The sequence below is a fragment of the Pseudorasbora parva genome, chromosome 16 (assembly GCF_024679245.1).
Source record: "Pseudorasbora parva isolate DD20220531a chromosome 16, ASM2467924v1, whole genome shotgun sequence".
In the NCBI taxonomy this organism is placed as follows: Eukaryota; Metazoa; Chordata; class Actinopteri; order Cypriniformes; family Gobionidae; genus Pseudorasbora; species Pseudorasbora parva.
The window spans coordinates 33,099,356-33,125,545 of NC_090187.1; the positions used below are offsets into that span (position 1 = coordinate 33,099,356).

The following is a 26,190-nucleotide window of genomic DNA, read 5'->3' on the forward strand; positions in this document are numbered from 1 at the left end:
TCTTTTCTTGCACATTTGTAAATCGCATGGATTTTGAAACATTTCTAGCGTCTAGACTCAAACAAATTTACAAATAGGCAGACTCCACCCACCGTCTACTTAAGCCAATCAGATAACGGCCATGTCGTGCTGACCAATTGTAGCACGTTCTCGCTCCAACCAATCACGTTTTGGCCAGTGCAGCTGAAAAACAGAGTACGACCACTGATCTATATAAATCTATATATCTATATATCGATCAGTGGTTAGGACACTTCCATAGGAACGGAGGAATGTCACAGAGCGACCAATAATTCCAGCATTAAACATTCATTTCAGTGTAGGCTATCTCAAGTGCACTCGCTAGAAAATTGATGAAAATAATGCATATTTTGAGATTTTATGGCATTATTGGCCTCTCAGGAATATTGATAGAAGATGTATTTTATGAAGCACGTTAGAGTTGATGTACATTGTTATATAATAGATCGTCAGACTCTAACTGCAGTTTGATAATGTGATATCACTGCTAAAACTACTATATCCAGATGCTTTCTGTCATTTCAGCAGTTTTTAGATTCTCTGAGATCTTTCGGTCAAATGCGTTTATATTCATTCAAGGAATAACGTATAGCGTCTAAATATAAAGAGTTGAATAAATTGGTTGCCTTGTTTTTTAACCACCATTTAAAACTTCTCTCTTGGGTAAATTATATAAAAATATATATTCTAGCATCATTCCTTTATATTCACCTGTTTTGTAAGCTTCGAGTATCAAAATAACATTAGGACGTTAACAACATTGAAAATAAGAATAAAACACTTTGCGTAAAAACTTGCACTAAAAGTAATTCAGCGTTTTGAGACTGGATACAGAGAGGATTCTCATTCACGGTAAATTAAACATATGATTGGTTATTATTTTCAATAGAAATGCACGTGATTGGCTACAACACTCAATGCTGTAAAATCATATGTTGTATATTCGTGACCCAAATGAAGATTAGCGTTGTCTCTTCTTTATCTCTCCCCAGAATAAAGAGCTGTGTGCTTGTGACAAAAAATATGTGTGGATTTTTTTGTTATTCACAAATTTAATTGTATTTATTTGTGAATCGAATTCATTTTTGTGAAACTCCTGGATATATTTGTGGATCTCATTCTATTTATTTGTGAAATTATTTATTTTTTGTGAATCGCTTTTCGTTTATTTATGGATAACAATATATTTGTTTGGAATAATGCAACAATAATACCCCCATATAGGACTGCGTATGACTTTTACAGTTCCCACTGGATTTCGTCCAATGCATATAAACTGTATAAGCTTAATCCTTGTTGTTGGTCCACCTGTCATATTTTTTAAACTTCATTGCTGATTCGAATAGCAAACAACTATTCATGATTCGGCTCACCAATGTCACGTGATTTCAGCAGTTTGGCAGTTTGACACGCGATCCGAATCATGAACCAATACGCTGATTGATAACCGTTTGTATCTTTATTTGAGGTTTGAAAACAAACACGGAAGAGAAGACAATGCTGAATAAAGTCGTAGTTTTTATTAATTTTGGACCAAAATGTATTTTCGATGCTTCAAGAGATTCTAATGAACTAACTGATGTCACATATGGACGACTTTGATGATGTTTTTATTCCCTTTCTGGACATGGACAGTATAGTGTGCATACACTTCCATACGCTCTCAGACTAAAGATAAAATATTTTAAACTGTGTTCCGAAGATGAACGGAGGTCTTACGTGTGTGGAACGAATGTCATTAATGACGGGCGAACTAACCTTTTAACTGCAATTAATTTCATGACTCCAGAAGTATTTGAGGTGACAAAGTAAAATAATAAATATGATACATTAATTTTTTTTAAATAAATATTTAAGTCTTCTTGTGGCTCCTTTGGATATTTTCTGAGGTAGAGATTAAGAAGCACTGTACTAATATTTTAAATGTAATTTATGGTATCAGCTTTTTTACACATACAATTTTTATATATTAGACCCATTTCAATTATGCTACAGAACACTAGGTGTCCATGGACCCTCCAGGGTTGAGAAACACGGCTTTAATCAAGTAATACAATGAATGTCGGAAACTCCATGATAGCTCATCTAAATTAAATCACTGTTCTGATTAATCAATCATTATTAGAATTTGCAGGGCTACTCCTGTCATCCCTGCACATACCCACACAGCTTTTGTTTCACCAAAACCTGACAGTTTTTTTTCTTTTCTCACCTCTAACACACTCAAAAATACACACAGTCTCTTTCACACTTTCACCCTCTCCCTCTCGCACCTCTCACTTGCTTCCATGCTCTTTCCACAATGTCTCGGCAACCTTCCTCTCACCCCATGATCCTCGCTGAAGCTCTGTCTCTCTCTTCATGTCAGGTCTCATCTCAGGGGAATTTTAGGGTTTTGCACAGAGGAACAGCATCTGCCGGGGGACCGGCGAGTTAAAGAAGAATTCCTGGACTTGAGCATCACCACTCCTCTGGAAACTGTACCCTCTCCTCCATTACAAGAGAGATGTGTTTATTTTCATGACCTTTATTGGCTGCCTTCACTCCAATCCAGTGTGCAGTCGCTCGGTGGTTTGCCATAATTACTTTTGCAGATAGAGGTGAGACAGGGTGCAGCCGTCGCATCATACGAGGCACTCTCAGTGGTCAGGTGTCTGCATTTTCCAGCATACAGATTTGAATGTCAGTGTAAGGTTAGGCCAAATGATTTCAAACAGTGTTTCCTCTGAGATGGTTCGAATTGAGAAAGAAACGCATTAGGCAAATGTGTGTGAAAGAAACGAAAGGGCAAATATTTAACCCTGTTAAAATGAGACCATTCTATCATTATTTACCAACCTTCATGTCATTTAAAAAAATGTTTATTCCCTTATTTATTTATAAAATATTTCTTTATTTGCAATTATTTCCTATGCGACACACAAAAATGTAAGGTATGAGTCACTATTAAGGTCACCTCAAATCAAACCTATTGCCTGTGAAGCAGGGTTTTTTTTTTTTTTTTTTTTTTTTTTTTTTTGGTGTTCATAACCAATTGTGACACTTTTAACCTGTCACGATATTACATTCTGAATCTGTATCACGTTTGGTTTTGAGTTTCGGTTTATTTTTAGTGTGCAGTTCTGATGTTATAGTAAACTTACACAAAACGTAAACTAGACAAACTTAAACTAAAACATGACTTGAAAATAACCACAAACATAGACTTCTGCCCTGCTTATCTTCATGTGACGTTACCTGACTTAAACCTCACTCCAGAACGAGACGATTTAAGTCTGCTTCAGCTATGTTTCTGCATCAGGTCAGTAACTAGTCGTCTTGTCTGTATTTCCTATGTGGAGTAGTTTATCAAATAAATGAAAGTTCCAATCCTTTATTTTAAATATGCTCATGTGAATAACCTTTATATACAGTATAATTCCTCAACTTGCAATATTCTAAAACAATATCTGAGGCAATAAATACTACATTAAAGGTCCCGGTCTTCGCGATTCCATCTTTCAAACTTTAGTTAGTGTGTAATGTTGCTGTTAGAGCATAAATAATACCTGTAAAATTATAAAGCTCAAAGTTCAATGCCAAGCGAGATATTTCATTTAACAGAAGTTCCCTTTCAAAGCCTACAGCGAACCGCCGGTTTGGACTACAGCAGGAAGTGCAGGGATGTAATGACGTCACTAGAACCGTTTGTTGACAAACCCTCCGCCCACAAGAAAACGCAAAAAAGGGGGCGTCTTGTTGCTCTCCCACGTGGAGAAGAGCGCGCATTCAGCGCTTGCATCTCCCCCTAATGGTAAGAGGCGGGACTTTTCTGGGCAAAGTGCGCTAAGCTGCTGTCCAATCACAACAGGGAAGCGCTGGCCTAATCAGAACTCATTACGTATTTCTGAAGGAGGGACTTCACAGAACAAGGAAATCATCAGGACAGAGGAATCAGCGCTGTACAAATAAGTAAATTGTGTGAAAAATACTGTGTTTTTTTACACGCAAAACATGAACTCATGTTATATTGCACACTGTAAACATAATCAAAGCTTTGAAAACACGCGAAGAACGGAACCTTTAAGGCAATTCTAAGATGGTATTCTATGTGTTAGTTGGGTAGCTACTAAATCTGTCCATTATCAATTGAGCACTGCACGCTACCTTCAGGTTGAATAACGCAATGACAATAAAATTCTGCCCAAAGTGAGTCTATGTTCAACAATTAGAATATAAAGCTTATAAAATGTTAAAGCTGCACTATGTAACTTTCCGCTAGAGGGCACCTATTCAAAACAAAGGCGTAGCTTGATGACACAAAGTTTGAGTGCAGAATCTTGTCATACCTGTCAAGTATCCCGTTTTGGCTGGGAAAGTCCCGTATTTTCCTGTAAATATCCCGTATTTTAACCTGCGTTATTAAAAAATAATAATACCGGAGGAAAAAAAAAAGCATCTCCGATCTGAGCTCTGTAACTAGCCTCGCGATAACTGCCATCTGCAATAGCCTACAGTACTGTAGGTGGCCGTTGTCGCAAAGTTTGTGTGTGAGGTCAGATGACGATTGACAACGCGGGGGAAAAAACAAAAACAAAACAGAGACGGATGATGGACGTAAGACGGAAGGCACTCCTGCCAAAAAACCAAAACCCTCATGTAAATACCATGATCAATGGGACAGTGAATTTAATTTTTCTGAAGAGGAGCAGGTGGGCAACAGTCATGTGTTTTGTAAGTTTTGTAACGGCGACTTCAGCATCTCACATCTGCATCATGTGCGACAGCGAAAGATCTTTTAAAGTTACTGTAACCACTTATAATGACAATGTAAAGAACAAAAGTAATTGCTCACTAAATATGCTCTGCTCTTGACTAAATAACTTCAGTAACTTTAATAAGGATTCATCTATAATTCATAACTTATGCAGTGCAAACTGATAACAATTTATGTATATTTCCTACTTGTTAAGTTGTTATTATGATGGGACACAGTCGCTGGCACCATTTCCGCTTTTCCGGTCATGAGTATGAGGTAATGCAGCTCTGTTTATCATATTAGATACATTTAAGTGTTTAAAATTATGTTATGACATTACTCTGTGCGTTCGGTCGGCGGCTGCTGTGACACCTGTTCACACTGCTAAGAGAAAAGTGTTTCTGTCAAATAATCGGAAACCGAGGGTAACGCAGATATGATGCAATTGACAATCGACGCCATCAGACATCCCGGTTCCTTGGTTAAAAAATACATTTTCTCACAATTTACAAATAGTTAAAAGCATTTGGGATATTGAAAGAACTCAACTGAACAAAATCTATAACACTGGCATAGTGGTCCTATATAAAATCCTACATAGTGCACCTTTAATCATAAACTAGAGCTAAAAATCTGCCCTAATTAAATTTACATCCAGGCGCCATTACTGCTTAAAGTCTCCCTGTAATCAAAATTGAAGTTTTTTGGCTTTTAGCATGTTAGTCTTGCTTTTAAGCTAGTGTGCTCCAAAACAAATGACAACATTTTTATTCAGACGATATATATTCAAAACTTACAGTCTCTCACTTCCATCAATATGGATCAACAATTTTAATGACATCACAATGTACTTCAGCTTCTCATCAGATTTTCTATCAAATCAAATGCTCTCTAGAATCTGAAGTGTCCCGCTCCCTAAACAGATATTGAAGCTGCGGCTGAAATCGGTCATTTACTATTTTCCACATGGTGAATGACACATAGTGCACTATATACGGGACAGGGAACGATTCAGGCAGTGTAAATATGCGTTCAGTTGAGGCGAATTAAGTCTGGTTTCAAGTTAGTGTCATACGCACCGCCACAGCACACACATACAGTCTGCTCTGGTCCAGAGACACGAGAGCACAGAGCGGCTCACATGCACCAGTCAGCGCAGACAACATAACATATCGGACATTTGAATTCTGTATTTCAAAGCAATATGTAGGAGATTATGATGAGAAGGTTAAAGATTAGGGGGAAACTCTGGCTTTACAAAGCTGAAAGGTTCTAGTCAAGCTGTGATATAAACAAATGCTATTGGCCGTTAAAAAAAAAAGGGAGGAGCTGTTCGATACATCCCGCCGTGTCTTGCTGTTTCAGGGGAAATAACGTCAAAACAGACTGAATAATGTTGCATGTTTCAAGGCACTTCAGTGGGCCTTTAAGCATAAACATGAGCACTGACATGAACTAGAACATAGACTCACCAAACAATGGGTTACATGGACAAAACTAGACAAAAGGCAACGGTAACATGAGGGCTCTTTATAACCAAGGACTAATCCTTGAACAAATCAACCAATAAGAACACAGGACACATGAACGACCAATCAGAACATGACACACAGACAAGGGAAGCACTTGACAAGATACATGATGGCAAGGGAAGCGCATGGCAAACAGGAAGCATGAGAGTTACTGTCACGGATCTGCTGGGCTCCTCCTCTTTGCTCTTTCCTGTTGATTACGTCTCCCCTACAGGTAATGGAGCACAGGTGTGGTGTGTTGTGCTGGTGATTGCCTCAAGGATCGCGTGTGATTGATTCCAGTATCTTGGGCTTTAAAGATCTCTCCAGAGCTGGTTGAGGGGCCGCCGCTTCTTCTTCTCTCCCGCACCATTTTGACATTTTTGTTTCCTTTTTGCATGACACTTCAAATCACTTATTGCATACATGTTTTATTTCTCAACCTAACATATACACTGACTTTATTTAACTTGCATTGTTCATTATTTATCTTTAATAAATATATATTTCTTTAAACGAACACTCCGCGTGGTCTTCCCTCTCTGTTTACATAGCCTGGAATAGGCAGAATGTAACAGATTGGGGGCTCGTCAGAGATCTAAACGACATTGGTAAATATTTTTTTTTCTATCTTCTTTTTCTTTTAATGCTTATAACAAGGTTTTGAGTAGCCTTGTTGTTTAAAGTGTTAAATGCAGATTCGTTTTGTTTAGTTGCGTTTGATTTGGAAAGCGCTGTATACGGATCTTGTAAAAGAACCGATACAGTTCATTGAACTAAATACGTTGTTTTGAATCGTTGGGAAGACGCATGGGGAGTAATTCAGATTTGTTTTTGTTTTCGTTGTTGGTGCGTGAGAGAAGGAGAATATTTTGTTAATTAGTGCCTGGGCTGTTTTTGAAGTGAGCCAGGTTGAAGAATTGGCGGTGGGCTATTGTTTGGCAGGTGTGGATCTGCACTGCGCATTTAAAAGATTGAGTGGAAGTTGCGAGTGCCCATTAAGTATTAACAGCTTGTTTGTTATTTTGATTTATTGTTTTAGTTTTTTGTTTTTGTGCTATCCTGGGCAGAGGGCACAGTCGTGGAAGCCTGCTTTAACGACATTTTGTCGGGGGAGTTTAGGCGCCGCTGATATAGTGTAATAAAAATCTCTGTCCTTGGGGTATGCATGAAGAGGATCGTTGTTTTTTGTTGTTGTTTTTTTTTCTTTTAGGGCACTTCCTTTAGTCTCGTCTTGATGCGCAGTGTTGTGGCCACACTTGCATTGTAAAAGGTGAGCTTGTTTTTTTTTCCTTTGGTAGTCTATAAAGATTGTATGCTGTTGAGTTCATTTCATTTGTATGGCTAGTTTAGAGGATTTTTTCGTAGCTCCATCAGTGGAGGTTTTGAATTGTTTGACAAAGGATCAGCTACGTCAAGTTTGTGAACATTATAATTTTGATTTGGGTTTACCTAGAACAGCGAAATTGGCCCAGATAAAAGTGTCAGTTCAGGCGGAATTGGTTGTTAGGAATATTCTTTCATCACCTGCATCTCTAATTATGGAGGAATTAGCGCTAGGAGAAGCAACGTCGACACCTCTTTCGGCAGAGTTTTCCAAAATGTCACTTACGTTTGAGCAACAGAAAGTGTTAATAGAAATGCAACAGAAAGAGAGAGAAGCTCAACGTAAAGCAGAGCAGAGTGAAAGGGAAGCCGAGCGTCAATTAGAAATGGAAAGAATAAGAAGTGAACGTGAAGTGGCTTTAGCACGTCTGAGACTGGTTGCTGAAGGTAGGCTTTTATCTGATGGGGATGAGGATATGGCTCCTAGGGGGTCGGTGCGTCCCCCTGATATATCCCACATGGTTAGGTTGCTTCCAAAGTTCAATGAGAAGGATCCAGATATTTTCTTTTCTTTATTTGAGAGTGTGGCTGATGACCGTGGCTGGTCTGACTCTGAGAGAACGTTGTTACTCCAAAGTGTTTTTGTCGGTAGAGCGCAAGAAGCATTTATTGCGTTGCCTGTGCCAGACAGGAAAAATTATGTAAAAGTAAAAGAGGCAGTGCTTAAAATTTATGAATTAGTTCCTGAAGCTTATCGTTTGCGGTTTCGTAGCTGGAGAAAGGGAGACAAACAGACGTATACAGAGGTAGCAAGAGAGCTGAATAGCCACTTCAATCGTTGGTGCTCTGCAGTGGGGGTCGCTACTTTTGGAGAGTTGTCTAATTTGATTGTTTTAGAACAGTTTAGGAACATCCTTCCGGAGCGAATTGCTATACATATATCTGAGCATAGGATGAAAACAGCAGCAGAAGCTGCAGTTGTGGCTGATGATTTCACTTTGACACATAAGTATAGTTTAAAGGAAACCGTTGCTGTTAATGTTTCTCAGGAACATTTTGGACGTTTCCATAAAGTTTTGAGGCCTTCTTCGTCAGGTTCATATTTGCCACCTGCTCAGAGTAGAATAGATTCACATGTTAATCGGTCACACAAGGGTACTGTGGGTTTTCACAGAGAGTCTAGGTTTTCTGCTTTTACACCTGCTAGTCAGGCTAAGAAGGATGCGGATGTGTGCCGCTACTGCTTGGACAAGGGGCACTGGAAGAAAGACTGTCCTGTTTTAAAGGGGAAAAATCTGAGAAATGGTACTGATGTTGTTAGGGGGGTCACGCTTGCTGTATCAGAGTCAGTTATACCTTCTAACGTTTTAATGGCTGAGAATGAGGCTAAACCTGAAGAGTTTCTGGCTTCATATTCCCTATCAGGCCTGAGATCTGCTGGGGCTAGTGAGAGTAATGTTAGGGCTGATTCAGTTGAAACAGGTGGAAGTGTTTTTTTTCCTTTTGTTACAGATGGTTTAGTTTCACTGGTGGGTAGTTCCAGCCAGGTGCCAGTTAAGATACTTAGGGACACAGGGGCGTCCGAGTCGTTTATATTGGAGTCCGTTTTGCCTTTTTCTACTGACTCAAGCACTGGGAACAATGTTTTAGTCCGAGGAATTGGGTTACAGGTTGTCTCTGTTCCACTGCATAGGATTAATCTGCAGTCCGATTTGGTACAGGGGGAAGTAGCAATAGCAGTCCGTCCCTCTTTACCTGTAGAGGGCATACATCTCCTGTTGGGTAATAATCTGGCTGGAGAGCGTGTTTGGGGTGATGTACCGCCCCCTGTAATTGTTAGGAATATTCCCTCCATTCCAGCTGACAGTGGTGTTAGTGATCAGAATTTGTCTGTCTTTACCGCTTGTGCAGTGACACGGGCTATGAGCCGTGCCACTAATGACGTTTCACAGACTAGGGAGTTAAAATCTGTTGTTTTGCCTAATTTACCTTCTTCTCTCTCTCATAGTGATTTTGTGGCAGCTCAGAAGGAGGATGCGACATTAAAAGATCTGTTTGTTGGGGTGTTGCCACCTGAGGAGTTGCACAGTGCAGCAAGGGGTTATTTTGTTCAGGAGGGCTTGTTGATCCGGAAGTGGTCTTCTCACACTGACGAAGGAGTTGAGGACCCAGTGTTTCAAGTGGTAGTGCCAGCTAAGTTTAGAGAACTGGTCCTTCAGACAGCTCATGGGGATGTAGCGGGGCACTTGGGGGTTAAAAAGACCTATGACCGGCTTATGAAGTACTTCTACTGGCCTCGCCTAAAGAAGGAGGTGGCATGCTTCATTAAGACGTGTCATGTTTGCCAGTTAACAGGAAAGCCTAATCAGGTGTTAAAGCCTGCTCCACTTTACCCTATACCAGCTATAGGAAAACCATTTGAACATTTGTTAATTGATTGTGTGGGACCGTTGCCTCCATCTAAGTCCGGGTGTGTTTACCTGCTGACGGTGATGTGTCAGTCTACCCGATACCCTGCTGCCTATGCTTTGCGTACAACATCTACTAGAGCTGTAGTGAAAGCACTTTCACGATTTATTTCCATCTTTGGTATCCCTCACACTATACAGAGTGATCAAGGATCTAACTTTACATCACGTATGTTTAAAGAGGTGCTTGAGCAGTTACGTGTGAAACATCAGCGTAGTAGCGCTTACCACGCCCAGAGCCAAGGTGCTCTGGAGCGTTTTCATCAGACATTGAAGTCGCTGCTCAGGGGTTATTGTGTTGAGCTTAACAGAGACTGGGAGGAAGGGCTCCCATGGCTAATGTTGGCGGCACGAGAGGTAACTCAGGAGAGCACGGGATTCTCACCAAATGATTTGGTCTTTGGTCATAGAGTTCGTGGGCCTCTAGCAGTTTTGCAGGGGGAACTAAAGTGTCCTGAGTCTCCTGTTAATTTGTTGGACTATGTTAATGGTTTTCGTCGTAGGTTGTTTTTAGCCTGTGAGATGGCGACTGACAACCTGACGAAAGCCCAACAGAAAATGAAGAGTTGGTACGACCGTCGGGCTGAGCCAAGGGTGTTCAGTCCAGGTGATCAGGTTTTGGCATTATTGCCGATAGCCAATTCCCCTTTCTTGGCAAAATACACAGGTCCATATAGGGTTCTTCGGCAGGTGTCAGACCTGAATTATTTACTTTCTACACCAAATCGTAGGCGTTGTACACAGCTCTGTCACATTAATCTTTTGAAGTCCTATTACAGCAGGTCTTCGGCCTCTGGGGCAGCAGAGTCTGGGAACCTGGTTATGCCTGTTTCTTTAGCCGTGGCTGTTGAGACTCCTGGGGCCTCTCCCTACATGGTGGCAGCAAGTAGTGGTGAGGAAGTAGGTCCTGATAGCAGTGTTTTGCAACCTCGTTTGAGGAATTCTGAGAAGTTGGCGGACTTGAATATTTTGTTTAGGCATTTGTCAGATGAACGGGCATCTGAAATGATGTCTTTGTTGTCTGCTTTTCCCTCCTTGTTTTCAGACACACCTTCATGCACTCATTTAATTGAGCATGATATTGATGTCGGTGATGCAGAACCAATAAGACAGCGGTTCTACCGGGTGTCACTGGACAAACAGCGACATCTAGAGGCAGAGGTGAAGTACCTGTTGGATAATAGGTTAGCAAAGCCTTCTTATTCCAGTTGGGCTTCACCTTGTATATTGGTCAGTAAACCTGATGGGACATATAGATTCTGTACCGATTACCGTAAACTAAATAACATCACAAAATCAGATTGTTTTCCACTTCCAAGGGTTGAAGATTGTGTTGATCAGGTAGGATCTGCAAAGTTTGTGAGTAAATTTGATTTGCTCAAAGGTTATTACCAAGTCCCTTTGTCAGCTCGGGCTCAGGAGGTTTCAGCCTTCATAACACCCTCTGGTTTATATTCCTACTCTGTTATGAGTTTTGGGTTACGAAATGCACCAGCCACATTTCAACGACTTATGAATCGTGTTGTTTCTGGTTTGCAGGGGTGCGCGGTGTACCTCGATGATGTGGTTGTGTACAGCGACGATTGGTCTGAACATGTGGACTGCATTCGGGCTCTCTTTACTAGGCTTGTGGACGCTCGCCTCACTGTAAATCTAGCTAAGTGTGAGTTTGCCCAGGCCACTGTCGTATACTTGGGGAAGATCGTAGGGCAGGGACAAGTGAAGCCGGTCCATGCTAAGGTCATGGCTATTGATAATTTCCCTGTTCCCACCACCAAACCTGAGTTGCGGCGCTTTTTGGGGATGGTAGGATATTATCGTAGTTTTTGTTCCAACTTTTCTACGGTAGTAGCCCCTTTGACTAATCTGTTAAAAGCTAAAGTGAAGTTTGAATGGACTGTGACCTCTCAGGCTGCGTTTGATAATGTTAAGTTGCTGTTGACCTCGGCCCCAGTTTTGATGGCACCCCGTTTAGATCAGCCTTTCCAGATGCAGGTTGATGCAAGTCATGTGGGTGCTGGTGCTGTGCTCCTGCAGAGTGATGAGCAGGGGGTGGATAGGCCAACGTGTTTCTTCTCTAGAAAGTTTAATTGTCATCAGTTGAATTATTCCACTATTGAGAAGGAAACATTGGCATTAGTGTGGGGTCTGCAACAGTTTGACGTGTATTTAGCTGGGGGCGCTGTTCCTATTACCATTTATTCGGATCACAATCCACTTACATTCCTTCATTCATTAAAGAGTCCTAGTCAGCGCCTTATGCGTTGGGCTTTATTTTTACAGCCATACAATTTACAGATACGGCACATTCGGGGCGTGGACAATGTCATGGCTGACGCTTTGTCCCGTGCCCCAGGTGGGCTGGAGTGAGTGTTTTTGTCTGGTCTCTGTCTCTTTCTCTTCCTGTTTCTCCACTCTCTTCTTCTGCCTGGTCTCCTTAAATATAGCTTTCCAGGTACCGGGACTTGCTGGAGTTTTGGTATGGGGGGGGGGGAGGGCGATTGAAGCTGCTGGAGGGAAAGGGGATCGGGGCCTGTGGGCAAGTGTCCTTCTGTCCAGTTCATGTATATGGGCTGTCAACACTCCTGGACCAAAGTTAAGTGCTCACTTTATGGAAGTTGTTTTAAAAATTAGAAATAATAAATTGCTTATTTTGTTGTGTGTAGGGGGGGTTTTGAAGACGGTTACAGAGGCTTTGTAAGAGCCTCTGTTTTAAGGGAGGGGGTGTCACGGATCTGCTGGGCTCCTCCTCTTTGCTCTTTCCTGTTGATTACGTCTCCCCTACAGGTAATGGAGCACAGGTGTGGTGTGTTGTGCTGGTGATTGCCTCAAGGATCGCGTGTGATTGATTCCAGTATCTTGGGCTTTAAAGATCTCTCCAGAGCTGGTTGAGGGGCCGCCGCTTCTTCTTCTCTCCCGCACCATTTTGACATTTTTGTTTCCTTTTTGCATGACACTTCAAATCACTTATTGCATACATGTTTTATTTCTCAACCTAACATATACACTGACTTTATTTAACTTGCATTGTTCATTATTTATCTTTAATAAATATATATTTCTTTAAACGAACACTCCGCGTGGTCTTCCCTCTCTGTTTACATAGCCTGGAATAGGCAGAATGTAACAGTTACAAAATAAAAGACACCAAAGTGAACCAAAGTTCACACAGCAAAGGTGGTTTTCAGTGAATAATTTCATTCAATTCCACAAACAAAGCTGTCATAGAGTTGTATGATACGCTTTTATGTTGTTTTTATTTATTTCTCTTTCTTTTATTCCTTTTTTGTGTTCTGGTTTGGAATAACATGATGCCAGAATTATTATTTCCGGGGGAACTATTCCTTTAGGATTTAATCTCATATTCTATTCAATATGTACATGCACCGGGAATTTCTTGCCATATGCAAACAGAAACAGTTTACTGTAACAGTTGTACACATCATGCTTCTATATATTCGAGAATGTACCATAGCATTAATTCTCAAAATCAATCTCTGAATTGGCAATTATGTTAAATACCTGGCTTTGAAAAGATTCACTGAACTGTGAAACACACTTTTAATTGTGACCTGGAAAATGCTTAGCCAATTTTCATCACAAGGTGAAAAAAGAGAAGAAAATTGAAAAATAAACGCATAACAAGACAAAAAAAAGGAGTGAAAGCGCAGCAGCACAACAGCAACACAGGGACCTGCTTTCTCCCCATCAGCACACCAACAAGCCTTGGGGTGCAGCTCTCGCAACAAAGAACAAGAGTCTCTCTCGCTCTTCTGAAGAATATGATTTTCTCTCCTTCTTCTCTATACCCTTGTACCCCGCTCACATTCTGCCCAAATCCCCTGCACAGGGATTTACATTCGGCATGCCACAAACCGTATTCCCATATGTCACAAAACATAAGTGTGTCTCAACATCACTTTCTTTTTGCTTTTAATTTTCCAAGGAATTCTAGTGTCATTTCACGCCTCCCTATACGTGCCTAAAGCCAATACCCAGTGCATGAGAAACTGCCTCTACAGCTCCAAGGGAGAAAAAAAGAAGCTCCAGTGGATTTTCGGATTCTGTCTGCCAATGAGATCTTTTGATCCGCTGCCAGGTGATGACAGATGATCTGCATTAATCTCGCTCTTTCTGTGACTCTTTCCAAGCAGAGGGCAGAAAGCAAGGCTTGTTTGTTTGAAAACTGAAATGATGCCACGTGGGATTTCCTAGTTTCTTATTTTCTCCGCTGTCTTCTCCGTGCCTCGTTGTTAGAGGAAAACTCGATGACATCAGCAGAGCTGAGTCAAACTCGCTGCAAAACAATGGGGGGATGAGGTCAGACAAAGATCTTGTTAGGTTGTAGAATGTTTGCCTGGCCTTTAGTGGGATGGGGGTTGTTTTAGCGCTGACCTGTGCGGTTGCATTCGAGCCGAAGGAGCGCCGCTTGCTTCCTTGCGATTCAATACATGAAACCTTGCGAATTTCTAAACAATTTAATCATTTATGAGAGTGGAGCTGCTCTGGCTTGACTCGTGAATACCCCATCGATAAAACACTAAAACAAATTTGCTTATTATTTTAACTAAGTTTTAATTGCGAAGACAGACACCCTGCAGCTTCCCAAATTACCTAAAGAGGCGAGTAAACTTCAGTGTCGACAGTAGTTTCAAGTTGGCTTATACAAATTCCAAAATTTGTGGAATGGGCAAATTTGCATGTGCCCATTCCAAAAATGTTGGAACACTCTACAAATTGTGAATAAAAAAAAGGAATGCAATAATTTACAAATCTCATAACCTTATATATTATTCACAATAGAATATAGATGAGTTGAAATTTTTAAATGTTGTGCCAAATATTGGCTCATTTTGGATTTCATGAGAGCAACACATTCCAAAAAAGTTGGGACAGGTAGCAATAGGAGGCTGAAAACGTTAAATGTACATATAACGAACAGCTGGAGGACCAATTTGCAACTTATCAGGTCAATTTACAACATGATTGGGTATAAAAAGAGCCTCTCAGAGTGGCAGTGTCTCTCAGAAGTCAAGATGGGCAGAGGATCACCAATTCCCCCAATGCTGCAGTGAAAAATAGTGGAGCAATATCAGAAAGGAGTTTCTCAGAGAAAAATTGCAAAGAGTTTGAAGCTATAATCATCTACAGTGCATAACATAATCCAAAGATTCAGAGAATCTGGAACAATCTCTGTGCGTAAGGGTTAAGGCCGGCAAACCATACTGGATGGCGTGATCTTCGGGCCCTTAGACGGCACAGCTTCACATACAGGAATGCTTCTGTAATGGAAATCACAACAGGGCCAGCCTGTAGTCCAGATCTTTCACCCATAGAAAACATTTGGTGCATCATAAAGAGGAAAATGCGACAAAGAAGATCTAAGACAGTTGAGCAATTAAGCCTGTATTACACTCTAAAAAATGACCGTGATTTTAACGGTGTAAGGTTGTAATATTCTACGGTTAAAAACTGTTATTTGGTAAACAGAAAGTTTCCGTAGGAAACAGTACAGGTTCCGTACTATATACGGTGAATAACTGTAATAGATCTAACCTTATGCCTGTAACATTTACAAAAAAACAATGTAAAATCCCAACAGAATATTATTAGAACCCCAAAAACATATATTTTTTGTTTAAATCACAATGAACTTTTGTAAACTGTTAAACAGAATATTGTGTTATATTTACAATATGTGATTACAAACAAATTTGTTTGTTAAACCTACAAATATTGGTATCAACAACAGAGAAATACTGTAATACTTTAAAAACTATTTTGTTAATTTGATATCTAAATATTGTAAAAACTTATGTTTTAGTCAGTTGTTCTTAGAAATGTAAGTAATTTTACAAGTTTATGCACTTAAAAAATGTCTAAACATGTATTTGAATTGCATATAAATGTTCCATGCATTTTGATTATGTAATTTTGACAAACAAATTAATAAACTTAATGAAAATCTTATTTGTAAATCAAACATAAATGAAACAGGTAAGATTCTCAGATGAGAAGCTCACTACTGAGTTAAAGTACTATTAAACCAGTGTTGACATTAATGAGATAATTAAGATCCGATTGAACATTAATGATGAACACCTGATGATAACAATCAGAATCACTGAAGGACAGAGAAACACGAGAACTACAACTGACTTCAGCCACAGCTTTAGATGAAATCAACTAAAAATAAAAGAAGACATTAAATCTCTGAAGATCTCAGCAGAGGATTAAACAACTCCACAAACAGCATTACCAGCTTCACACATTACTAACCAGACTGACTTTATTTGTGTAATTTATGTTTTAATGAAAATAATAGGTTTATTTGAAGTCACCATGATGGTGAGTAGTGTTTTCTTTAGTTCGGCTTTTGACTCTTGACTCTCCAACATTAGTTTTCTGGCTGCTTTAACTGTGTTTATAAAGCACTTTTGTTATGGCATGGAAAGCAAAGCAAAAACATGGCCAGGTGATTTGACTCTTTGTTCATGATGCTATAATCATCATCTAGAGAGCACTGATCTTTTTCAGAGTCTAAGGTCCTTGTTATGTGTGTTAATTTTGTTTTATTCATAATAGTGGCCAACTAGCTGTTTCGTTCTACAGCATGAGTTTCAGCAATGTGGTGGCAATCTAATAATATGCAGAGCTAAAAAAATAAAATAAAAAAGTGTGCAAAAGGTTTTAATCTATGGCAATTATTAGACACAAACAGATATCAAGAATCAGTGTATAAATCTCAACAATGGTGACAATCAATGAAAAGCTTCATGCTGCAGTGCATGCTGGGTACCACCAATCAAAACTCTCCCATGGGTCCCAGCATGCATTGCGGCATGAATAAATTATCCATCTGAATTGACAAATTTTCTTTGATTCTTACAACTTTTTTTTTTACTTTTGCTGTTTTTCTTGTGACGTTTTATAGTAGCTTGTTTCATGTTAAGAGTAGATGTTTATCTGATTATTTTTGCTTGTCACCATTGTAGAGATACATACACTGATTCTTGATGTCTGTGTGTGTCTAAGTTATGCTGTAGTTTAAAACTTTTTTTTATAAACCTGCATATTGTTTGATTACAACAATCATACTGGTTATCATACTGCAAACCACATGAATATTTCTACACATACGACTAATCACCTTTATAACCAGAGCATTAGAATCTGAATGAGCTCAGTGATTCAACCACCACATGACGATTATTTAATCGTCACTAAAGAGCCAAATCACCTGGCCATGTTTCTTTCTTGGCTTTCCATGCTATAACAAAAGTGCTTTACAAACACAGTTAAAGCAGCCAGAAAACTAATGTGAAAGAGATAAGGGTCAAGAGCCCAACTAAAGCAAACACTGTTCACCATCATGGTTATCATCAGGTGTTCACCACTGATGCTCAATCATCACTTAATTATCTAATTAACATCAACACTGCTTCAATGGTACTTTAACTCAGTAGTGAGCACACACATGAACACCGGGAAGTGTTAATTTAACATGAGCATTTTTCAGTGCGCTTTTCCATAATTCTTAACTGTTTAATTTACGTATAACTGGCATATATCAATCACATTCAGTTTATTAATACAATTACACAAATCTTACCCGTTTAATCTGTGTATACTTAGAAATATGAATCACATTAAGTTTATTATTTTGTTTATGTAAAAAAAATCCAAATCCATTGGAAATTTGTATGCAATATGAATACATAAATCTTATGCTTTTTGTTTCCTTTTTTCTTTTAGTCTTTTATTTTGATGTAATACTTACTGGTTTTATATTTATATTTATGTAAAAAAAAAAAAAAAAAAAAAACAGTGCCTCCTCTAACCACGCCTAATTTTGAATTTCATAATGTGCATAGTTTCATAATTCTCTGGTAACGGCAGCTGCCAGCGTTTTCCCGTAAAAACAACAGTTTTTCCCCATAAAATTTACGGTAAAAAACCGGCAGCTGTGGTTGCCAGAACTTTACCGTAAAAAATACGGCAGTTACGTTTTAGGTTTTACGGGACAGCACCATATAATTTAAAGGTTTATACTGTAATTATTACGGTTAAAAACCATTTATTTTACAGGTTAAAACTGTAAACATTTACAGTTAAAACATTTTATTTTATTTAACAGTAAAACACCGTTAAATTTACAGTTTTTCGAAGTGAAAAAGAACAGGTCATTGTGTAATTAACAGTGAAAAACCGTAAATTGACATTCCCAGAATTCCTCACGTGACACTTCGCATTTGATGCATTTTCATAGAATTAACAATGTTTCTTCTTAGTTTTTTCTAATCACTTATGTACATTAAGGTTTTATTTTACATCTAATGTTGTTAAATTAATGTTTATTGCATTTTTTAAAAAGCCATGTCTGTTACCATGATGGTGTTTGGTGTTTAGTGTTTGTGTGTGCACCTTCTATATGTTAATATTGTCTCTCCAAAAGCTGCGTGTGATGAGCTTTGATTCATCATGTGATTCTCATCACCACTGTAATTGGTGGCTGTCAATCTATATCAAAGGTACATAACAGATATTAGCATTTCAATAAGTTGGTAATTTAATATTATTTCAGTTAAATATTTTTTTACCGTAATTGTTTATAGTGCACTGTGTACATATAATTATTACAATATAAACTTTCAAATTATGTGGTTTTGAACTGTAAAATAAACAGTTTTTAGCCGTAATTACCACATTATAAACCTTTAAATTATATGCTGCTGGTCCATAAAATCTAAAACGTTGCTGCTGTATTTTTTATGGTAAAGTTCTGGCAACCACAGCTGCCGTTTTTTTACCATAAATTTGATGGGTATTTTTTTACAATGTACAGTTTTGAATGGTAAAATAAACGGTTTTCAACCGTGATTATTACATTATAAACCTTTAAATTATATGTTGTTGCCCCGTAAAAACTAAAACGTAACTGCCGTATTTTTTACGGTATAATTCTGGCAACCACAGCTGCCGGTTTTTTACCGTAAATTTTACGGGGATTTTTTTTACAGTGTAGACAAGAATGGGACAACATTCCTATTCCTAAACTTGAGCAACGTGTCTCCTCAGTTCCCAGACGTTTGCAGACTGTTATAAAAAAGAAGAGGGGATGCCACACAGTTGTAAAAATGGCCTTATCCCAACTTTTTTTGAGATGTTGATGCCATGAAATTTCAAATCAACTTACTTTTCCCTTAAAATTAAATATTTTCTCAGTTTAAACAATTGATATGTCATCTATGTTGAATTCTGAATAAAATATTGAAATTTAAAACATCCACATGATTGCATTCTTTTTTTATTCACAATTTGTACAGTGTCCCAACTTTTTTGGAAACGGGTTTGTACTTTCAAACACTGAAGAATATGAGATTGGTATGTAGCTGCTATAAAGTACTATAAATGAAGTTGAGAAAAGCTTGTATAGAAGCAATTATATCAATATTTTTGGGAATAAAAGTAGTATTAAATATTGCCAAGGTAAGTAGTATTAAATATTTTAAAGGAAAATTCTGTAATAATATACTCACCTTGACTTTCTTTCTTCTGTGAAACACAAAATAAGATATTAAAGAATGTTTTTGTCAATACATTGAAGTCAGTGGGGTCCAAAACGACACTGAACAGACCAAAACACAGACATTCTTCAAAAAAAAAAAAAAAAATATATATTTTGTATATATATATTTTGTATATATATATATTTTGTGCTCAAAAGAAAAAAAGAAAGTCATACATGTTTGGTACTACATGAGGGTGATGACAGAATTTTCTTTTTCCCCCCTACATATAGTGTAGGAAAATCATCTCTCATGAAGACAAAACCAACAAGATATATATTGCCTGAGCTTCATAGAGGACAAATGGCAGACGAGAATATGTCTGATTGTCTTCCATCAGTTCCAAATTAGCCTGAGGGATGCAAGTGTTCGGTCTGACACATGCAGACACACGTTCATGTTTCAAACAGGGCCTGTCAGGGCAGACTGACCCCTCGGCAGATGGTGCGTATCACATGTATCACCCCAGAATCATCAGCATGAGAGTTGTCACTATTAAGCCGACCTGGACCCCTTGCCCCTGTCTCAACATCCAGGTGTGAGGGTGACGAGACAGAAGCATCATTTCTGCAGGGTCATGGCCTTGACTCTATATAGCTCTTGCCTCTGGTAGCTCCGGTTCTACGCACAGCACACAAATATTATTATGCCGATTTCTCTCCGCACCTCCAGTCACAGCTAACAGCTGCTGATGAACGAGAAGCGACGGCTTGTGATGGTGCTTCTCCATTAGAAAAACATAACCAGCTGTTATTTCGAAAGGGGATGGTGGGCTTATTACCGTGATTTCCAGCGGGAGTAGCTCTCCTGTTTGGCTTATTATTTTGTGTGGCTGAGATTCTGCAAGGGAGGTACGTGTTTTGTGTTGCTGACAGATAACAGCCTTTTGCTTTCACCAAGGTCTAGGGACAAAGGACAAAATATTTAATCCCGGAAATTATTATATCCGTCTGAGAAAAGACATCAGTGAGGGATTTTTATGTCGACAAAAAGGGGCATATTGTTTTACATGACGCTCAATGCTGAATTTGTAATTTTGTAATTTTGTGAGGGTTAATGTGAACTCTCCAAGACCATTAAAGGAATAGATCACCCAGAAATGAAAATGTCATCATCTACTCACACTCATGTTGTTTAAAAGGGCAGAAGGCAAGATTTTATGGGAATAATACTTTATGAATAAAATTTAAATCGAGAATTCGGAGCTTTCGTTCTATGCAAACCAGTCCACTGTGGTAAGTGTTTGTGTTTCAAAGAAAACACATTTCAAATGACATTATTCTGAGAAGGTGATGTTGAAGATGAGAAGATACACATCTCTGCTAGCGATCTTTCCACCTCTCTTGTGTGCAAGCATTTTGCTTAAACTAATTTTGTTTGCTAACAAGTGAAATCATGCTCTGAATAAGTCAATTGCTGTAAATAATGTGTTCTGTGTTGGATGTGAGTAATACTTAATAAAACTAACCAAATGAATACATTTGTCCAAAATTACATTCATTTTAGTGAATGCCTTGAACTATAAAGGGAATAAAGAAAGCGGAAGACTACTCAAAAAGGAAGTAAGCGCATAATAGCTAAATGCTGTATGATTTATTATAAATAAAATCATAGAGAAGAGCAAACTTCATTGCCAAATGTTAGCTCATACTTTCAAGTTAGCTTATACTTTCACTAATGTAAAGAAAATGACATTAGTATTGCTAAAAGCTGATTTCTGTTCATTTTTTTTGAGAACATTTCCAGCTAGAATGTTCTGTTACGTCAACAATTAGTATTCACATTACATACACTATATTAGCAAAAGTATTTGGACACCCTTCCAACAGCAGCTCAGCCATGAAGTGGTAGGCCACGTAAAATCACAGAGCGGGGTCAGCACATGCTGAGGCACACAGTGGCAAGAAATCGCCAACTTTCTGCCGAGGCAATGGCTACAGACCTCCCAACTTTATGTGGCCTTCGGATTAGCTCAATAACAGTGTGTAGACAGCTTAATGGAATGGGTTTCTATGGACCGGGCAGCTGCATCCTAGCTTTACATCACCAAGTGAAATGCAAAGAATCGGATGCAGTGGTGTAAAGCACAATGGGCGGAACACCAGTCTCTCATGAACGTGTGTACAATAGTTAGTGGAAGTTAGAGATAACAGTTTGTAAAGTTATAAAAATGGCTATTTTTCTTACACAAATGCATCACTTTGCTTCAGAAGGCTTTTGTTAACCCCCCAGAGCCGTGTGGAGCACGGCACTTGGGGGGTTAAAGTGCCGTGTGGAGCACTTTTATTATGGATAGATGCACTTTTATGGACTTCAAAACAAAGACAGACATTCACTGTCATTATAAAGCTTGGAAGAGCCAGGAGATTTTTTTAAGAACAAACTCTGACTATATTTGTATTAAAGAAGAATGTTATATACACCTAGGATAAGGGTAAGCAAATCATGGGCTAATTTTAATTAACTTACTATCCCTTGAACTATCCCTTTAAACCCTATGGATTAAGAATGGGATGGCATTAAAGTTCCTGCCTCATGTAAAGGCAGGCATATATAGTGTGTTAGGCAATATAGTGTATTTCCATTTATGCTAATAAAGAGACATTTTATCCTTATTTACTCACCTTCATGTCATTACAAAACTGTATGACTTTCTTCATAGAACACAAAAGAATATATTTTAAGGAAATATTTTTGTCCATTTAATGAAAGTCAAAATGGTTCAAAACAACATTAAATGGACCCCCAAAAAAGACTGACATTCTTTAAAATATCTAAATTCCATTTTAGTTGTAATGAATGAAATCACCTCTGAATATAATTTTCCTAGTTGATAGTTTGGCATGCTTTCAGTGCCGCCTCTGTTCTGCCGTCTTTCTATCACTGACAATAAACTGAGAATTTGCGGTTACTATGTAGCATTTAAAATGGCCTGTCACAATTAGGTGTCTTTAACTTCTACGCACTTACATGAAAAAAATATGTACAATGTATATATATTGTGTTCATGTTGCATTGCAAAACACTTCTGGTGCTACTTAGTTGGGCTATATGGGTAAGGATAGGGACACATTTAAGTGTTACGGTGGGTTAACAGGTAAAGGAAGGGTCAACAGTGTAATTATAGAAGTAATTACTGAAATTAATTCATATGTAATTACATGTAGGTAATTATAATAATATATGTACAATGTAAAAAGATGTACTGTATCAAATGATTGATTTATATGTTAGTACATTCTAAAGAGTGCCCAAACATCATTTACTCGCCTAAATAAAGCCAAGACCACTTCCAAAAGGCAAGTGGTACTGATCAGTTAAATTACTGAAAAACAGCTCCCTTTTACTTTTAACTGAATCATAGTCATTTTGAAGTTGTCAGCATTGCACAATGATAATTAAGAATCCATGTTTTCTTGGACTTCAAACCAGTTATCAGGCTAAGTAATCAAACTTGTACTAGTACAAAAAAATGTACTGTTCATTCTCAGTTCACTCCAACTTTATTTTTGAGCCTGAACTTTACTGTGTCAAGTTCAAGCACAAAATCCTGAAATGCTGCTGTCATAGTTTTCAACTTTCAGTCCATGGATTTCATGTTTTCAGTATGAGGTAAACCCTTCAATCACTGAAGACAGTGCACAGACAGATATCTCGGCTGACTCCGCTGCTTGTGTAAAACCCTGAGCTTTAGTAAAAAATTTCACCCTTGCTTCCCGCACTCTTCTGCTTCAGAATCAGAGCACATAGTGGTGGATCGTGCTGTCCTGGATAAGGAACAGCTGTTTGAATGAATCTTTAATGTTCACTCACATCAGTGTTTGCCTCTGCCAGCTGTACATCTGTACCGCAATTCTTCACAGCTTCAAGTGCCTATCATTCATTAGCCCACCACAGCATTTTCTCATTTATGCATGCATGCATGTTTTGAAATCAGTCTTTGTTATGCATCTCAGGAAAATGGTCTGTTAATGTCTACGAGTCTGGAGCAGGCCTATAGATTCGGATCTAGAGCACTTACAACTGCATGCTTTATGCATTTGGCATTTGCTTTTATCTAGCGCAATCTGACATTCTAGTTATACATTTTGCTAGTATGTGTGTGCCCTAATCAAACCCTTGCCTGTGGCATTGCTAGTATCATTGCTAGTATTGCTTTTAATATGTAATAATATTAATTGTATGATAGTTGTATGTAAAAAAAAGTGTTGAAAAATAATGGGTTGAGAAATTAACTAACAATTATTAAACTATTAATAATTGTGACAATAATAATATATTACGTTCAAGTTATGCATGTTTGAAAGTGCTTTGAGTACCTAGAAAAGGGCTATACAAATTTAATTTTGCACGCCCAATTTTGCACGCCCAATTTTTCAGTTTTTGATTTTTTAAAAGTTGGAAATAACCAATAAATTAAATTTTGTTTCACTTCATGATTGTGTCCCACTTGTTGTCGATTCTTCACTAAAAATTACAGTTTCATATCATTATGTTTGAAGCCTGAAATGTGGCAAATGGTCGCAAAGTTCAAGGGGGCCGAATACTTTCCCAAGGCATATATATACACACACACACACACACACACACACACACACACACACACACACCGAACAAAATTATAAATGCAACACTTTAGTTTTTGTCCCCATTTTTCATAAGTCAAAGATCTTAGACTTTTTCTATGTACACAAAATGGCCTATTTATCTCAAATATTGTTCACAAATCTGTCTAAATATGTGTTAGTGAGCACTTCTCCTTTGCTGAGAACCGAGATAAATTATTCACCTCACAGGTGTGGCATATCAAGATGCTGTTTAGACAGCATGATTATTGCACAGGTGTGCCTTAGGCTGGCCACAATAAAAGGCCACTCTAAAATGTGCCGTTTTTATCACACAGAACAATGCCACAGATGTTGCAAGTTTTGAGGGTGGATGGAATTTGCATGCTGATTACAGGAATGTCCACCAGAGCTGTTGCCCGTGAATTGATTGTTCATTTCTTATCTGAACCAGGAAAACCCCAAAAGCAAAACTAGCAGGCATTCTAATATAAACGTAAAGCTTTATCTTTAAGTGCGCAGCTTACAGTGTTTCAGCAACTTCTTTTAAAACAGACTATAACTGCACATTTACCGCTAATGAATTGCTCCGGGTACTAAGCCATTTACTGCACTGTTGAACTTGATGCAAATTTTTAAAATAAAGCTGCTAGACAATATCTTGCAAAACTGCTTTTATGGAAAAGTTAATGCCTGCTATAGATAGAGATTTCTTACTTTGCCTCTAATACCTTATCTCGATACTGCTGCATATCTATAGAGTCCACCACTTAACCCTAAGGTGGAATAAATTCTATCAGAACAAAGAGAGTCTTTCCTTGCATTTACCTCTCTGTTACCTTTTAGCATAATTACAGCACGATGTTTAATGTCAGCTCAAATACCACGCTAATCAGCATCAGAAAATAGGCCAGACTGTATTACAATTATTGCCTGCATTCGAAGGGATAAAAGCATGTGCTTGATTCTGCATTATAGCAGATCCTTTGCTCTCCTCTCACCCCTCCTTTTGTAACTCACAATGGAAGATTAAAGCAGAATGGTTGTGGTGCAATTAAAAGCAAAAGCGGTTTCATTAAGTTTTAGACTCCAAAAGACTGAAAAAGCAAGGACAAAAATAAAAATTAAACACAAGTTACCTGCTTGCAGGACTCAGATGTTCTTGTAGGAACGAGCCTTGTGGTTTGAGAAGACAACGATCAATAGATCCATAGAACCATAGAAACCGACTTGTTATCTGTGAAACAAACAGAAGAGAAGAACATTGCTCATTTTCTGCAGCTTGTGTGAATGTAATGTGTGAGTAAACATGAATCTTCTTGTTTAGAATTCTATTTTTCTGTTCTTATTTTCTTTGGGAGGGGGCAGCCGTGGGTGCTCTGGAGAGTAGCGCAATGTGGGATTCCATAGTTCTCACACACATAGGAGGCCTAATTGGCGCTCAGTGAATGGCCATAACCATAGATCACAAACCCAATGCCCAAGCTAACAGCCAGCTGAACTATTACTGCCACAGTTGCCTTTCCCTCGCGTGCGCACGCTCGTATCCTAACTCATTCGGAGACAGATATTAACACAAACAACATGTTTACACAGGAGAAAGAGAGAAACAACTGAATTCACGATTCACAGACACAAAAGAAAACTCACATTTGAACACACTCAGACATCTGTACATGTGGTCTAATATGAACCCAGTGAGGAAAAAACACCCATGGCGATTCATCGGTTGCTCTCTGGCTGTGAATTCACGCTGCCTGCACAGCAGACGGGTCCTCTCGTCATTTTATTAGCACTCAAGGGTTGGGGAAGAGGTGTCTGCAGAGAACACAGCCACTTCGAGAATATAGGATCTGACTATTGCCCTCTTTGTTGTTTTGTGTGTGTGAACTTGTGTGTTATAACCTTTGTGGTGCATACTCATTAGACTCCATCAATACACCCAGAAGGAAAAAATATTGCTCATTCACATTTGAACTATTAACTTTGTAT

The 26,190-nt window shown here is 38.5% G+C and overlaps 1 protein-coding gene across 5 annotated transcripts in view; it reads right to left on the minus strand.

Moving 5' to 3' along the window:
• Positions 1-26,190, minus strand: part of mgat4c (mgat4 family member C) — a 209,790-nt gene that overhangs the window by 71,694 nt on the left and 111,906 nt on the right. For 4 of the 5 annotated variants that reach the window (XM_067420364.1, XM_067420363.1, XM_067420361.1 and 1 more), the window contains exon 2: positions 25,338-25,435. The gene's annotated coding sequence lies outside the window, so the exon portion shown is untranslated. Of the gene's footprint in view, positions 1-25,337; positions 25,436-26,190 lie in introns of those variants that run through there. The other variant, XM_067420365.1, reaches the window with a different exon arrangement.